The sequence below is a fragment of the Geotrypetes seraphini genome, chromosome 8 (genome assembly GCF_902459505.1).
Source record: "Geotrypetes seraphini chromosome 8, aGeoSer1.1, whole genome shotgun sequence".
Classification (NCBI taxonomy): domain Eukaryota; kingdom Metazoa; phylum Chordata; class Amphibia; order Gymnophiona; family Dermophiidae; genus Geotrypetes; species Geotrypetes seraphini.
The window spans coordinates 9,986,404-9,998,867 of NC_047091.1; the positions used below are offsets into that span (position 1 = coordinate 9,986,404).

General features: G+C 47.0%; 1 long non-coding RNA gene across 2 annotated transcripts in view; it reads right to left on the reverse strand.

Moving 5' to 3' along the window:
- LOC117365755 overlaps positions 1–12,464 on the reverse strand; it is a 223,209-nt gene that overhangs the window by 144,013 nt on the left and 66,732 nt on the right. Inside the window, exon 3 of one of the 2 annotated variants that reach the window (XR_004540451.1) lies at positions 1,655–1,743. The exons of the other annotated variant lie outside the window; for it this stretch is intronic. This is a non-coding gene — a long non-coding RNA (uncharacterized LOC117365755). Of the gene's footprint in view, positions 1–1,654; positions 1,744–12,464 lie in introns of those variants that run through there. 2 annotated transcript variants of the gene reach the window in all.

The following is a 12,464-nucleotide window of genomic DNA, read 5'->3' on the forward strand; positions in this document are numbered from 1 at the left end:
GACACTAGTTACATAAGCCAGGATGGCTTGCAAACTGTTGACCATGATAACAGTGGATTTCGTGTCAAGGTGGCCTCTGACAGGTTTCACATCAGCTTTTCTCCGTCATGTTCACTCTGTCTGAAATGCACCTGATTTGGCAGTCACTCAGCATAAATAATGTTGTTTTTAGGGCTCTTTCAAACTGCTGTTATCTGCACATGAAGCGTTAAAATCTACTGAAATGACACTTTGCTTTGTTCTCATTCAAACAGCCCTATGCCTCAACCCCATGTAAAAGTATCAAGAAATCAGATTATGTTCAACGACTGGCTCTGTGGCAGGGTTGCTGCCTTCTATGTAAGAGTTCTGGATTCAATTCATGAGCCTGGCTTTTATGTCCTGGGTGAACTGGGAATTCAACTTGTAGACTGTCTGTATACAGAGATTTCGGCAGTTGGAACCCAAGCACAGTACCGGGTAAAGCTTTGGATTCTCGCCCAGAAATAGCTAAGAAGAAAAAAAAAAAAAAAATTTTTTTTAAATTGAATCAGGTTGGGCAGACTGGATGGACTATTCGGGTCTTTATCTGCCGTCATCTACTATGTTACTATGTCTTTTCTGTGCAGTTTACACAATCCAAGCAGTTTACAGATTTTAGACAGGCATTTATTTTGTACCTGGTGCAATGAAGTGTTAAGTGACTTGCCCAGGGTCACAAGGAGCTGCCGTGGGAGTTGAGCTCACAACCTCAGGATGCTGAAACAGTTGCTCTAACCACTGAGCCATTCCTCCACTCCCGGCGACCTATGTTGCTCATTTCCCCCCCCCCCCCATTAATGTGAAGAGTTTCAGTCTCTGCTAACCAGAACTGAGATTGTGATGTCATAATGCCTCATTCCACCAATAAGAGTCCACCTCATCCATGATGTCACAACAGCTTGATTGTAAAGGGCTTGATATATCGCTGACAGGCAAGGCACTACAGAACTGTGAGTACCTCCATTATTTCCTAGGGGTGGCTCTCTGTGTACTCTCTTGTTTGGTGTAGCCTGCTCCTTTCTGCCTCAGTTACTCTCTCTGGCTTGAAGAGTGGATCTTTTCCAGATAAGCCCCGCCACTAATGGAAAAAGTGGACGCGCCGAAAGTTAAGTGTCTGCCACCTTTTGCCAGCGCACGCAACCTTAACCAGTGAAGTTCTCAGCACAACGGCCCCACAACGTTATTGGATCTTTTCCAGATAAGCCCCGCCCAAAAAGTTAACCCCCGCCACCCCAAAAAAATTTTTAAAAAGAGGAGCAATCTGTAGAAAGTAAATCCACGCCCCCCCCCCCCATCGGAGCCCTTAAAAAAATGGTCGACAGTTTATCCTATTTTTTTATAATGTTAAGTTTCATATCCTCTTTTTTATAATCTTTTGGGTGCTCCGACGAGGGGGCGTGGGGGGAGAACCCCCAACTTTATACACATCGCGCCGCATTGTGGAGCCGTTGTGCTGAGAACTTCACTGGTTAAGGTTGCGTGCGCTGGCAAAAGGTGGCGGGGCTTATCTGGAAAAGGTCCACAGGCTATAAGTCTGGGGTGGGGGAGTTAACCCGATGATGCCACTCCTAATTAAAATCGCCACTAAACTGCCCTCAGTACCTGATTCCCCTCTTGCACATCTGGCAAAAGAATAGGGTAGAGTGAGTAGGTATATTCTGTAGTTAGCAGAGATCTGTCCAGGTCCTTCACATGCCTCCTTCCTCAATTTCGAATTCAGGCCTAGAGCAAGACAGACGGAATAAGAGGCATGATTAATGGTTACCGTAGAGTGACTGTCACAGCATCCAAAACAGGTGTTCAACGCGGCCAGCTCATTTTTTCTGTCCTCACTTGAGATTCACTGGCAGCTACAAGCCGCAAGTGAAATCTTATGGCATGATGCCACCTCCAGTTGGCTAGGTAAGAGCACTTTTCAGATATTCATAAGGTTCCCCGCAAATGTTAAAATTCACAAGTGTGTCGTATAATCTCGTCTTAAATATTTGCAGTGAATGTTTTGCTCACCTCCAATGGAGTTATTCCTAGGGGTTACCAGACGTCCGGATTTCCCCGGACATGAGGACATTGTCCGGGGGGTCCAGATGGCTTTTCAAAACCCGGTACTTTGGGCTAGATTCACCAAGCAAACCGATCGTGTACCGATCGGTTTGCGAGCCCTTTGCGACCCGATTTTCCTCCGACCCGATTCACTAACCTGCATACCGATCCGTGCATGCGAATGAGAGAAACGGCATGCAAAGTAGGCAAGGGACGCGAGTCACTAAACAAAAATCTCGAACGCCGACTGGGCTGGCAGATCAACAAGGGGATCAGCCGCTCACCTCCTTTCCGACTGTCCTGCCAGCCCTGCAGCCCTGAAATAAACCCGCTCTCTGCCTCTGCCGCGATCTGCTCTCTGCCCCTTCGACTCTCTCTCTCTGCCTCCCCCAGCTCTCCTGCTCTCTGCCACGACCTGCTCTCCTCTTGCCGCCCTGCTTAGCCCCGACTCGCCTCCCCTTCCCCGCAGTGCGAGCCTGTGGTTTTAATCTGCGGGTTTAAAGCGGGTTAAAACCACGGGCTCGCGTAGTAAAAAAAACAAACAAACAGTAAAGTAAGTAAAAAAAAAAGCTCTGCCAGGCAAGAAGGGCCAGCGCATGAGCAGATCATCTACAGTCAAGGAAGATGGTCTGCGCATGCTCAAGGATCGCTCTCTAGTGATCCGTGTGGTCGATGAGGGGCATTCCTCCAGTCACCCCCATTTGCACGCTGGCTCTTTGTGAATTCGTCAGCCTGCCACGGATCGGGCAGGTTAGTGAATCCCCTTTCTCCAGGTTTTGAAAAGCCTCCTCAAATCGCGATGGGCAGGAAGGAGGTCCGCACTTGTACGTGACATCATCGCGTGGCATCTGTGTATGCGCAGACTTGCTCCCTGCTCAACAAGAGCAGGCAGTGGGGGCGGGGCTAGGGATGGGCGGGCCTAGGGGCGGGTATAAAGGGCCAGATTTTCCAACTGGAAAATCTGGCAACTCTAGTTATTCCCAAATAGTCAAAGGCGCTGTCTTGTGGTTGAAAGCACTATATTGAAGCACTCTATTTCCCCCCCCCCCCCAATGGTAGCAATGCAGTTGGGGACTCACTCAGAAAGAACAGTGTGTAGGAAGGAGCCTTTCCTCCATTTTTAACCAGCACTGAATATTGAACCCCCCCCCCCCCCACAGAAGGTACAGAAAAATAAAAACCTCTCTGCATCTAAAGTCTGGTCCGTAGCTACAGTTGTTCCGAAGACGACAAGTGAAGGAAATAAACGTCAACTCAATGAAATGCATTTGTTATGAAACACATTAAAATAAGCTTGTTTCATTTCAAACCAAACCATACCCCCTAAACAAATATATATATATACAGTCAAACCTCAGTTTGCGAGTAACGCGGTTTGCGAGTGTTTTGCAAGACGAGCAAAACATTCTCGTAAATCTTGCCTCGCAAACCGTGTTGACTCGATATGCGCTGCATCACCCCCGCGAACTGGCATCACCCCCCCCCCGCCCACCCAAACCATTACCGCAATCGAGCACCAGCACGCAGCACCAACCCACAGGACGGTGCCCACAGATTCTTGGTGTCTCCGAGAATCTCATTAGAATCTCGGAGAGAGTGGGAGCCAGAAGGCCATGAGCATGGGCTCAAGTCCCAGCAGAAACAGCAGCAAGTGGCAGGCAGCAGGCTCTTTGGGCACCGGCACGTCCTGTGGGTTGATGCTTTGTGCCGGTGCCCCATCGCGGTAAAGGTTTGGGCGGGGGGGGGTGGTGGGCAATGCCGGTTTGTGGGGGCGGGGTGAGTGAAGCTGGTTCCCAGGGGTGGGGTGGAAGCACGCCAGTGGCCTTGGGGGAGGGGGGTCTTTTTGGAATGTGGGACGAATCATGCAAGTTTCCCTTACTTTCTATGGGGAAACTCGCTTTGGTTTACGAGCATGCTTCTGGAACGAATTATGCTCACAAACCAAGGTTCCACTGTATATATATATATATATATTTATTTATTTATTTTTTTTTGCTTCTAATACAAGTTAATTGCCAATGGTGTATGCCAACGATGAAAGGGATATCATGCCGCTGTACTTGGCCATGGTATGCCCTCACCTGGAATACTGCGTCCAGCACTGGTCGCCGTACATGAAGAAGGACATTGTACTCAGGGGACCCTCAACCACAAGAGGACATCCGCTCAAGCTCAGGGGAGGGAAGTTTCGTGGAGACACCAGGAAATACTTCTTCACGGAGAGAGTGATTGAGCATTGGAACGAGCTTCCAGTGCAGGTGGTCGAGGCACGCAGCATCTCAGACTTCAAGAACAAATGGGATACCTATGTGGGATCCCTACGAGGTCATGCCAAGGGATAGGGTCACTAGGACTGAATGAGCGGGTCAGTAGAGTGACAGTATAATTACAATTATTCTTTAGGGGGTCAGTAGATTTAAGAGGGTGGGTAAATAGTGTGGGCAGACTTGATGGGCTATGGCCCTTATCTGCCGTCATCTTTCTATGTTTCTATGTTTCTATGTACTACTCAAAAGGGTCCAGAGAAGAGCGACTAAAATTGTTAAGGGGCTGGAGGAGTTAGCGTACAGTGAGAGATTAGAGAAACTGGGCCTCTTCTCCCTTGAAAAGAGGGGACATGATCGAAACATTCAAGATAATGAAGGGAATAGGCTTAGTAGATAAAGACAGGGTTGTTCACCCTCTCCAAGGTAGAGAGAACGAGAGGGCACTCTCTAAAGTTGAAAGGGGATAGATTCCGTACAAACGTAAGGAAGTTCTTCACTCAGAGAGTGGTAGAAATCAGGAACACTCTGTTGTAGGGGAAAACACCCTTCAGGGATTCAAGACAATGTTGGACAAGTTCCTGCTGAACCAGAACGTACGCAGATAAGGCTAGACTCAGTTAGGGCACTGGTCTTTGACCTAAGGGCCGCCGCGTGAGCGGACTGCTGGGCACGACGGACCACTGGTCTGACCCAGCCGTTGCAAGGCTTTCAGCTTAGTTCCCATTTTCACCCTGGGAGTCTCCTTTAGCCTCTGTGCTCAAACTGAGGTTAGTTGCACAGGAGCAGTGATCACGTGAGATACCGCACAGAGAAGCCACATTGAGTAACTGCAAATTTGTCATGACAGCCGTGATAATCTGGGGTCATTTAAGAACCTCAACAAAAGCCACTAGCCTCTCTCTCTAAATAGCCCCCCCCCTCACTGGAACCTGACGCGTCAGAGGACGCCAGGTACTATCAACTGTCCATTAACCCGCACTGGCCCTGGGGCAGTGCTCTAGTCTGCACACAGACATTTTTAAAAAATATGATAATTTTCTAGAATTAACTTCACATTCATATTCATTAAGATTTCATTTAGCCTTGCTAGGATTTGCTTACATCTTATGGATTCCTGGCAGTCTGCCTTGAATCCTTTCACAGACGCAGAAATATGATGGGGGGAGGGGGAACTCGAAGGCTTATTCAGTCTACTTAACTCCCTTCGGTGCCATAGTCTTGAGCTGATCAGAACCAGTAGTCCCATGGCTCCCTTCGTTCTGTCACTCTTTCGAACTATTAAAGACACAACTATTTGACAAATTTGTAACCCAAGCTTCCTAATTGCTTTTTAAATATAACATGTACTAGCTTTATAGCCCGTTACATTAACGGGTGCTAGAATATGTGTGTGTATGTCTGTCTTTATTTCTTTCTCTCTCTCTCTCCTTAGCCGCTTTCTTTTTCCTTGGCTGTCCACAACCACCCCTTGTATGCTCCTCCTGTCCATTCTTCCTTCCTTTTACCTCCCCTGTGTCCACCACCACCCCTTCAGTGCTCCCCTTATCCAGCAGCACCCCTTCTCCCTTTGTTTTACCTCCCCCCTGTGCATCAGCACCTCTTCCTGCTCCCCCTGTCCAGCAGTAGGCCTCCCTTAATTTCCCCCCCCCCTGTCCATCAGCACTTCTTCCTGCTCCCCCTGTCCAGCAGTAGGCCTCCCTTCCTTTTTTTTCCCCTCCTGTCCATCAGCACTTCTTCCTGGTCCCCCTGTCCAGCAGTAGGCCTCCCTTCCTTCCCCCCCCTGTCCATCAGCACCTCTTCCTGCTCCCCCTGTCCAGCAGTAGGGAGCTACTTCAAAGTGCTCAGTTATTTAATAACTGCCTTTAATTTTGAAGCTAACTGCAATTGTCTAATCCTTTATGCCTTCTCTTTTTCTCAGTCTCTGTTCTTGGCTGCTCATCTTTTCATATCACTAATCCTATTGAATGTTGTGCTGCTCAGCCTGCTTTGTATGGAACCTGGGGTGGAAGGCCGCCGCAGCTTCGCCCGACTGGTCCAGTGGGAGTTTGGTCGGTGTCTAGGGTGGTACTCTGTTTCCCACACAGCGCCGCGCTGTGCTTGGAGCGTCTTTGGCGGAGAGGGGAGAGGCCTATGCGGGAGAAGAAGCCCCAGAGCCACCGCCATTCAGCGCCTGTACACCGCGCTCCTTAGCATGAGCGGCAGCAGCCGGCAAAGGACCAGCTCGTTCGCCGATTTGGGCTCGGGGCCTTCCGCTGTTGGAGGAGCGGAGCGGACTTCTGGAGGCGATCGGGTGGGAGGCTCAACGGGGATTGGGGGGGGGGAGGGGCGAAGAAGACGACGACGAAGAAAGAACCGTAGGCGCGCATGCGCACTCCTGCAATGCCACGGACCTACATCTCACAGATCAGGGATTACTAGCGTTTTATTATATAGGATTGTGTACATTTTAGAAATTGATGTATCTTTTGTATATTCGCTGGATGTTCAGCCTTATCTGCTGTCAACCACCTAGAACCATTCATGGTCTGATGGTATATAAGAATAAATTATTATTATTATTATTTTGTTACCCAATAGAAACATAGAAAGATGATGGCAGATAAGGGCTACAGCCCATCAAGTCTGCCCACACCATCGACCCTCCCTTTTAAGTCTAATGTCCCATTTAAGTAGATTTGTAATAATGCCATTCTACTGCCCCGCTCTTTCAAGTCTATACCCTAGTGATCCTATCCTTTGGCTGACCCTCGTAGGGATCCTACATAGGTATCCCATTTATTCTTAAAGTCTGGGACGCTGTGTGCCTCTATCACCTGCATTGGAAGCTTGTTCCAATGCTCAATCACTCTCTCCGTGAAGAAGTACTTCCTGGCATCTCCACGAAACTTCCCTCCCCTGAGTTTGAGCGGATGACCTCTTGTGGTCGAGGGTCCCTTCAGGAGAAAGATATCATCTTCCACCTCGACCCGTCCCGTGATGTACTTAAATGTCTCAATCATGTCGCCCCTGGCAGGCCTTTTAAAGATGGCTAACACATAGCCCGTTACGTCAATATTTACCCTCTCGCCACATAAGTTGCACCACTTAAAGATAGAAACTACTCTTTATGCGGCCTTTTTTTAAGCGGTTTACTTATGTGGTGAGGGGACTGAATATCGGCCCTTAACCTGACTGCCCCTCCCCCCCCCCGGGACACCCATGAGACAGCCACATTTGAATTCAGCGCTAACCAACCGTTTCCAGCAGAGATAACTGGTTAAGTGGTGCTGAAAATAACCAGATAACCACGAATAAGCGATTGAACCAATCGGCGGCCGTTTCTAATCGTTTTGAGTATCGTTTTGATTATCAGCCAGATTATTTTCACCTTTTCTCTGCCTGCAAAAAAAAAAAGGAGATTGAAAGTCATTAGGTCCCCGTGTAAGTGGATCTCCAAAAGAAGAAAGTCTGTTTGTTTTATTTAGATTTTGGTTTGTTTTTTTTTTAATTGAAAATCGCTTCGTCTACACATGACCTTTGCACCTAGACAGGCTGCTGGAAATTGTCCTCTTACAGCACGCAAACTGAGCTCGGCAGGGCTTTTGTTCCTGAGTGAAGAACTGGAATTTAATTAAAACAGCAAAGAGCTTGATGTGCTAAATGCACGTATCGTTAATCAAGCCCTTTAATGTTTTATACGTAAAAAAAAAATATCTATTATCTCTGCATCTGCAAACTTACAGTGTCGGATTCTGCAGCCAGCCTACTGATTCAAACAATGAAAGCAAGCATCCGTATCCCAAAGCAAACATATTGTTAACGCTTTTACCTATAAAACTCAGATCTTTTTTGACATGAAAATTGCAATCCATTCCGCATCAGAGAAAAATTAGGCAGAGAAGCACTTGTTAGTTGAGAAACAGCTGTGCAAAATGCCAGAGATGCAAACTTGCCTGCGGAATGAGTTGAATTTCCTGGTTTTCCCTCCCTCCCGGAGGAAAACATTTTGCAAGGAGCCCCCCAGCACTGTTCCTTCTAAGCTAAGTGGACTTCCTCCAACTGCATTGCTGTCAGTGGGGGTGGGGTATTGCTTCAATATTGTTTTTTCAATCACTAGAGTACAGGCAGGTTCCCTGGAGTCCTGCAGAGCTTGCCTGTCCCTCAGCATAGAAAATGTGAGTGAAAAAGTGCCCCCTACTGGCTGGGTGGCAGACTCCAGCTCAGCTTAGAGGGAACTGTGGTAGGGTTACCAGACATCTGGAAAAACCCAGGCATGCCCTCTTTTTAAAGGACTGTCTGGATGCCTGGATCGACTTTCCAAAACTCGATAGTTTGCCTGGGTTTTGGAAAGCCCCGACCTCTGGTTGCATCTGGAGAACCTCTGAGCATGCGCGGAGGTCCTGCAGACGCGGCCCGGAGGTCGAAGAAGAAAGCCGAGGCTTTGTGGGGGCGGGGCCGGTGGCACATTGGGGCGTGGCTGAGGGGGGAACCGGGCAGAGCTGAAAGCAGAACAAGGCGGAGCTGGGGCGGATTTGGGCGAGGCCACGTGTCCGGGTTTCTACAGAGAAAGGGCCATGCTGCTCTGATCTGGGAGTGGAAGCTAGAAAATGCCAGACTTCTCAAACCTTGCCCAGACATCTAAGTAAATTCATAGACTACAGCGGGAGTGGGTTTCCATTCCCAGTGAGGCACTTAAACACATCTTATAAGGCAATCTCAGATCTTAAAGATCAAAAGAAGTGTGGTGGAACCAGTGGGAGCCAAGCAACACAGCTGAAGTGGTTAGGAAAGCATGGAGGCGAGGATTCCCAACCCATCCCTCAGGATACTCCTACAAGACTACATTCACAATAAGGTCCAAGACAGGGGTCTCAAAGTCCCTCCTTGAGAGCCGCAATCCAGTCGGGTTTTCAGGATTTCCCCAATGAATATGCATGAGATCTATGTGCATGCACTGCTTTCGATGCATATTCATTGGGGGAAATCCTGAAAACCCGATTGGATTGCAGCCCTCAAGGAGGGACTTTGAGATCCCTGGTCCAAGGCATGACATAAATGACGATGACATTATAGACCTGAAAAGATCTAACCTAATTTACAATGTTGGCTTTTTAAGGACGCTTTTAACTGATTCATTTAAATTTTATTATTGTACAATGGACTAGGAATACTGCTAAGTGAAAATTAAGTGGGTAACTAACCTTCCCCAATCTCTTGTTTCATTACCTATCCCTTTTTATTTGTTCATTACATTACATTATAGATTTCGGTTCAAAGCGGATTACAAAAAGAGTTGTGGAAGAAGAATTACAAAGTTAGATGAGAGATTGTTTCCAAGAGAGGGATAAGAAGGATCAGGGGTTGGGGAAGGGAAGGTAAGAAGGGGTATATACATGGGATTAAGCTTTATTAAGGGATTTCTTGAAGAGTATAGTTTTTATTTCCTTTCTGAACATTTTGTAGTCTGGGGTAGTTATCGATAGGTTGGAGATTTGGTTATCTATTTTTGCAGCTCGAGTGGCTAGTAGGCCGTCGTATAGTTTTTTCCGTTTTACTTCTTTGATTGGGGGGGTAAGTGAATGGGGGGGTGTTTTTCTATGCCTGGTAGAGGTAGTTTGGATGAGGCGGTCGTTCAGGTAGGTTGGGCTGTCTTCATTTATAGTTTTAAATAGTATACAGTAGAATTGAAATTGTATTCTTTCCTGGATTGGAAGCCAATGTGAGTTGATGAAAGCCTCAGTAATGTGCTCATGTTTCTTCCGTGAGTAGACGAGTCTCAGAGCTGGATTCTGAATTGTCTGTAGTTGTTTAATCATTATTGCAGGGCAGGGAAGGTAGAGGATACTTATGAATTGTATTTAATCCTCTTTTTTTTTCTCCTCCCTTTTTCAAAAGAATTATTTTATTAAAATTAGTACTAATTGTCTTGTTGTTTTATTTTTTTATTGTGACCTAATTTTTTAACTAAATGTAAATCGCGTTGGATTTGGATTTTCCAATCAAATCAAATATTTTAAATAAACTTGAAACCTGAGTGACAGTAGGGCCGCACAGTTTCGTTTTACTGGGAATGGCATTTGCGTACAGTAACTAAGATCTGGGCGCAGGTCATCAAGGCGCTGGGTTTGTAAAGAGGAAGGTTTTCACGGCCTTCCTGAAGCTCCGTAGTCCATCTAGTGTTCTGACTGATAGAGGGAAGAGGCGCCATAGTTTAGGTGATAAATGCAAGTAGGAGCCTTTGCGATTCTCTGTTTAAATCCTGCTGGCTTTGATTTGTTCTGGAAGCAGAAGGAAGCCAGTACTGAGAAACAAACGTATGCGGGTCTGAGCAAACCTGAAAGCGAAAGCACGTATTGGCACCTGTTTTATGTGGAATTTTTTTGTTGTTGTTGAAAAGCTTATATTTAAAGACGCAGAAGAACAGCACATAATTTTTGTGCATGGTTATCAGATGTCTGGGCAGACTAGATGGGCCTTGGCCCTTATCTGCCGTCTGTTTCTATGTTTCTATGTCCGGGTTTCGAAAAGCTTGGAACAAATCGCTGCCGGGGGGGTCTGGATTTTTCAAATGGAAAATCTGGTAACCCTACTGTTGGGCAGACTGGATGGACCACTCAGGTCTTTCTCCTAGGATGAGTCAGCCACCTATGGGTGTTGTCCCAACAGCTCCCAATTTGCGGATAAGCTCTCCAATAGCTCAGAGAGATTTTTTTTTTTTTTCCCCCCCTCTGAGCACATGCCGTGCCCGGGCCCCACTGGGCATGCCCGAGCCCTACCCACTTCCCCCTGCTTCCCCCTAATCCCCAGGATGTTCCTAGCTGTGGCCGGGTCGGCCGTATGGGGAGGCGGGTGGGTTGTGTGGCCGACTATCCTGCTGTCCACGGAGAACCTACGTTACAGGTAAGTAACTACACTTTATCTGCCATCATTTACCATGTTATGTGCTTCACTTCCGGGTTTGTCTGGTGCATGCGCACACGAGCTATTTTTTCCATGAAGCTCTTATGCGCATGCGCCAGGTCCGGCCCTCCTCCTTACTTTCAGTCTCACAGCGTGCGTATAATTTGAATGCCGTTACCTCTGTGCATCGGAGGGCTATGTTTTTGCGCTGTTCCTGTACATGGAGAGGGTGCTGTTCACTTTTGTGCTGGAGCTTCGAGCACTGGGGCCCTAGTACGCTTGGAGCAGCATCTTTCGATGCCCTTAAATTCCTCTCAGGCCTCCTTTCAGCAGTCCGTAAGCCACCCTCATTGCTCATGAAGACAAAAGCCTCTTTCGCTTGTTTACAGAGCCAACGGCATCGTTTACCGCTGTCTAACGAAACAATAACTGACAGCTGCTTATCTAGACTTCCCCTCCCTCTCTCCGAGGTAAACCTAATTTCTTTATCATTTCCACCTCCATTAAAAACAATAAATTAGAATCCTGCAGCTTTGCGCGGGTACTGATGAGATTTTGCTGGTTGCATCAAGTCATTTGGATAAACGAGGGAGGAGGAATTTTAGGTGGTGTTACAAACGGTAGACCGGCTGTTTGTCTAGAGCAGCGTCTCTCAAACTGTGCGCCAAGGCACAGTGATGTGCCCCGAAGAGATTCCAGAATTTTACTTTAACGAGAAAAAAATTCCCTTCATAAGTATGCACAAGGATAGATGACATGTACGTCGCGTACGCAAGAGTCTGTCAATGTTACGAGCTTCTGTGTGCGTAAGGATGCAACCGCCCAGACAAGCATCATTCTTTGACGCGATTGGTCCTTGAAAACTAACGGCAAGTCGTTTTTTTATTTTTTTACGCGGTAGTTGTCGTAACTTGACCAACCAAAGCAATCGAGGCTTTGTTACCGTTTGGATCTTCTTATCTTTATGAACTTGGATTTTCAGCTCTGACAGAAATTAAATCGAAAAAAAAGAGAACGACTGCGGGTGGTAGATGCTGAAATGCGTATTTGCTGGTCGACTATCGAGTTGCGTTTTGAGTTAATTTGCACTCAAAAACAGGCACATCCATCATTGATTAGCAATTCTATTCTATCTACTTAGTTTCACCGTTGTTCCAATTACCCATACATAGCTTAAAGAATTTTAAATAAATAACTCTCAAATTTACCCCTCCTTTACTAATTCCTATGAGCATCGGAGCAGTTACCGCCGTTGCC